Source organism: Euprymna scolopes, chromosome 20, assembly GCF_053919585.1.
Source record: "Euprymna scolopes isolate OS-2025 chromosome 20, ASM5391958v1, whole genome shotgun sequence".
NCBI classification, from domain to species: Eukaryota; Metazoa; Mollusca; class Cephalopoda; order Sepiida; family Sepiolidae; genus Euprymna; species Euprymna scolopes.
The window spans coordinates 17,499,311-17,504,594 of record NC_136501.1 but is presented as its reverse complement, the minus strand read 5'-3'; the positions used below and the strand labels follow the sequence as shown (position 1 = coordinate 17,504,594).

General features: G+C 32.9%; 1 pseudogene; it reads right to left on the bottom strand.

The window, feature by feature from the left end:
* Positions 1 to 314: 314 nt before the first annotated feature.
* On the bottom strand, positions 315 to 433 carry LOC145241889 (5S ribosomal RNA; annotated as a pseudogene).
* Between the last annotated feature and the right edge of the window lie 4,851 nt (positions 434 to 5,284).

Below are 5,284 nucleotides of genomic sequence, written 5' to 3'. Positions count from 1 at the left end.
TGATTCTTGCTATTGAGTTAATACGAAGACATCATTGTATAAAAATAAATGTAATTCTTTATTATATCAAGATATATGTTTCAGGCAGCGAGGGAGACGATGAGAGCCATTATCTTAATTCAATGATCGATCGATCGATGCCTGCATTCAGTATCAAGAGACAATGGCTACTCCCTGTAAAGGTAGCTGCACATGTAATTGTGAGGCAAAGGTTGCGCACTCTCCAACCATACCTCTCCTGAATCGGCACTGCTGGAGTTCAGTAGAAAGGAAAGTCTAGGACAACTGGAAACAATGCTGAGATAAGCAGAGAGTACATACAGCACCTGGAATTCCCAAATAGTCACCCATTTTTAGTACTGATCAGGCTCAACGTTGCTTAACTTCGGTGATCTAACGGGGACCAGTGTGTCAACGTGATTATGCTGTATGTCTGTAAGTTAATTATTAGTAGCTTTTAAGACCTCACATTTTTTTTCCATGTTTAACTCTTCCTTAACTCACTTGTTGAAAAAAAAAAAAAAAATTCGACACAGTTTCTGATTGAGCTGTTCACCTATTCATTTCGATACACATTTCCATGCACATCATATTTCAACACTAAATCTTATGACAGCCCAAATCTGTTTTTTTTTTTGTTTTTGTTTTTGTTTTTTTTTTGTTGTGTGTGTGTGTAAATTGTCTGGTGTGGAGTGTTACAAAGCCGCTATAATGTAATATATTCACACGTTAAGAAAAATTTTAAATATTAAATTAAAAAAAAAAAAGATATTAATACCGTGTTGCAAACGTAGTGATAAAAAAGGACATGATGTTCTTCATTCAACACCGGGGCAACTATTTTAGACAAAGATGTTTAGTCTTCCAAAGACATAATAAATTTAGTAAAGAATAAAAATTTGCGTCCTTTGAATTCTTCAAACTACTTTTTCATCTTGAGTGTTATTTGCACAACGTTTCGGTCGATGTAACCGCCAACAATCTTCAGGTGAATCTTTTCAAACTCGGGAATCTGCATAAAATTTCGAATTGAACCTCTTTATTTAATCAATGGGGGTAGCATGCTATTTTCTGTCAACCATGACTAAGTAGAAGTCCTAAATAATTTGCAATTCTATTCTGAGTATCACCTGCAATGAGTATTGAACCTTCATCTTCCAGAAAAGTGTCACTTACTAATAATTTTTACCAAATTTGAGTCATAAACCTCTTCTTGTTAACTGGTGTTGCCCAGTGGAAGCATCCCCTCCCCCATCTGTAAAAAAATTAAAGTATGGTTGTTGTTGTTGTTGTTGTTGTTGTTGTTACCTAACTCCCAACCTCCCCATGTTAAGAAAGGCTTTCGGAATAGACGCACCCAATCTCTTTATGTTAAGAACAGCTTTTAGAATGGACTCCCCAACCTCTCTATGTTAAGAACGGTTTTCGGAATAGACACCTCAACCTCCCCATGTTAAGAACTGCTATCAGAATAGACACTCTATTTTCTAAAGGAAGGGGTTGTCAAAACATTTGCCCCAAATTTAACCTTGATAATCGTTGTTAGAATATCCACCCCAAATGCTATAAACTAACAAAAGATTGGGGGGGGTGTTAGTCGGATAGAATTAGATTTGTTCCTCAAGCATGCGTACAAATCTGGCGACCACTGATTTAAAGTGCGTAATATAGGTCTTTATATCTCGATAACTACTTATATCTGCCAAATATAAATGAGATTTTCTTAATCAGCATAGTCGAAAACCTAGAAAGGTCGGTATTTTTTAAAAAAAGTGGAGGTGGAGCTAAGGTAAAATTTTACCTATAAAAAAACATAAACAGTGTCGATAAAGAGTCCAGAAAAGAGAAGTAAACAAAATACTCCACAGGAAGTATAATTTGTCTCAAATCAAACATAACAGCTAACGTCCATTTTGTGAGGGGGGGGGGTCAAAGTATTTGCCTCAAATGTAACTTTGATAATCGTTATCAGGATACCCACCCGGAAATACTATAAAGCAACAAAAAAAATTGGGGGATGGCAGTGCAAAAACAAAAATAAATAAAAATAACTCCAAAATCGAAAAATAAAAAATGATACCTGTACATATTTTTTCAGGGTTTCTTTTTTTGTTGAGGGGGGGGGGGTAGTAGCATGTTGTTAATGTGTGCATAGGTAAGTGTAAGGTTATTAGTATTTAATTTTCTGTTTATGAGAAGTTATGTTTGTATTTGGTTTATTTTTTAAAACGATTGCCTCTTGTATCGCCATATTTGAAAAGTTCTGGGGCATTTGTCTATGTATTAAGAGGTAGATTCCAGAAAAATCGGATTGTCAGCTCTCAACCAATGAGAATAGGCGGAATTTGAGAAGGGAAAATTTATTATTTTTGAATCGGGAAATGAAAAGATTATGCTATATCTATGAATTTATGATCCAGTTACGAGAGGTGCAAGCATAATATCTGTAGAAGTTGTATTTTTCCTCCCAGTTTTGACTGAGGGCGGTAGAAGGACTTATTATTTGGGGGGAAATAGGAACTGCTTCCTTTAAAGATGCTGCGATTGTGATGGTGTTGTTTCTAGGAGGAAACGTAGGATTTTATGATAATGGCTAAATGTGTCGAAAATGTGGTTCTAAAGTTACATAAGATAGTGGCTAATAGTCAAGACAATAAATTTGTATGTGCCATCTGTTGTTGCAAACCTACAGTACTTTCATATTTCACCTGTGTATTGTTATGGATAAGCACCAGGATACCATTAAGAAGTTTATCAAATTAAAATTAAATTATATATATATATTCTAAAGTAGATGAGGACCTCAGCTATCCCTCCTAAAGATGTGATTCTAAGCTTTTCAAATGATTACGTGTGAACATCCCGAAAAAAAATATTTTATAATTAATTAGATTTGCATATAAATTAAACATAAAATGGTCCTCCATTTTCGGGCCATCATAACTTTTTAGGGTAGGTAACTTTTTTTTATCTCTAAGTCTGACTGGCAAAATCGTAAACCCAGATGAAATCGCCTTAAAAAGTAAAAAGCACAGAATTTATCTCCCATAGCAAAAATATGCTCCAGTTTAGAAGAATTTTTCTTTCACTGACCAAGGACAGAATAAATAAAGTATATCAGAACAAGTACTACACTTTAACGCAAGCATTGATTATATTTTTTTTTTTTAAGATTATGACATAATTAATGCTTTGGAAGTAACATCTATTTAGTATTATATATGAAATCTGAAAAAACACTTAAAATGAATAAATATGCTAGTATAATCGACAGATTTCTAAGATGGCATCAGTATTGAAAGGTAATTGGTTATTAGCTGAGACTTAACATCTACTTTTAAACATATATAAATTTCTATATATCAAAAAAAAAAGAAAAGAAAAAAAAACGCATACATATAAATAAATAAAAAATAAACATACATACAATATGTAACCGTTTAAAGAGTTTTTTGTTTTGTTTTTTTTGTTTGTTTTTTTGTTAATTAAAACAATGCAAAAAAAGATAGGAGATTTTTGAAAAATAAGAAAGAAAACTAATGTGCACAAAAAAAAAAAAAAGTCAATTGTAATTTCTGCGTGCCTTAAAATAAGCATGCAAAAAGTATTTTGTCGAAAAGGAAAATTACAAAGAAGAGGTTTTTAAAAAAGTGACTTTTTTTAAATATTTTTTTTTTTGTTTTATTTCAGCAAAAGTATTAGTTACGCATTAGTAGGTTAAAGTGTTAATACAAATAAAATGGGTACAGTTTAACGTCTTGTCCAGGACTATGTACATTTTTTTTTTATATATAGAAATTTATATATATACAGGGCCGTGAAAAAAAAATTATTCAGTCGAATCCCCCAACAAGTTTTGAGAAAAAACGCTTTACCTTTATTCTTGTTGCGCGTTTCGTGAATGCATCAGCGATATTTTGTTCTGATGATATGTAATTCAAAATAATGGATTCCTTTTTCACCTCGTTTTTTATGAAATGATATTTTATATCTTTATGCCTAGATCTTTGGTTGATTATCGTGTTCTGTGCTAAGACTATACTGGCTTGATTATCACAATTACTATGGGACTTTTAGTTAATTCTGGCTCTAAAATAGTCTTTAGGATATTTTTAAGGTAGAGTGCTTCCTGGGTCGTGTGTGTGATCGCGATAAACTCTGCTTCACACGTAGATAGAGATACAATCTGTTGCTTTTTAGATTCCCATGAAATAATAAGCCCATTTTCTGAGAGTCTAAAACAATATCCAGATATACGCTTTCGATCTTCGTCGTTTCCCCAGTCTGAATCCGAAAAACCTAATTTTAGGATATTTCTTGATTTTCTAAATACTAACTTCTGTTCTTTAGTTCCTTTTAAATAACGCAGGACTTGTTTAGCTCTGTTTAAATCCTTCATTGTCGGTCATGATAATTTTTGTGACAGTTTTGTTACTGTATAGCATATGTCGGGCCTGGTTGCAGTCATTAAATATATAAGATTACCTATAATTTCGCGGTACTGTTTGTCATTTATTATTTCAGATTCTGTGTGTATATTTTTATTAATATCATTTTCGACTGGTGCAGAGCGTTTCTTGCACTCTCCCATTCCAAATTTTAATAGTATTTTGTCGATGTATCTCGATTGCTTCATCGTAACAAGTCCTTTGCTTTGAGTAAATTCTATCCCCAGAAACCAGGATATTTTGCGGAGATCGGTCATTTAGAATCTTTTACTTAATTTGTTCTTAACATCAGTTAACATTATGTCACAATTTGATGCGATTAAAATATCATCGACCCACAAAACCAAAATCAGTAGTTTATCGTCTTTGTGTTGGGTATATAAACAGGGGTTTACAGCGCATTGTCTAAATTGTTGTTTAATAATATAATCATGGAATACTGTGTTCCAACACTGAGCACTCAGCTTTAGACCATATAATGACTTGTTAAGTCGCCACGCGCTATTTTTATTTTTCATTATAAATCCCTCTGGAGGGGTAATATAAATTTCACAATCTATTAGGGCATTCAAATAAGCATTTTTACGTCCATTTGATGGATGTTTAGGTCATATTGTGATGCGATTTGCAGTAAAATTCTGATTGTCATTAGGTTTGTGGTTGGTGAAAACATAGAAAAATATTCTATACCGTAAATCTTAGAGTACCCTTTAGCAACAAATCTAGCTTTGTACTGTTCTTACAGTCTTTTTGTAAAGACCCATCTTGTAGAAATAATATGTTTATCTTTTGGGAGAGGCGCTACCGTATAGGTATCATTTTCGGTTAAGGCATCT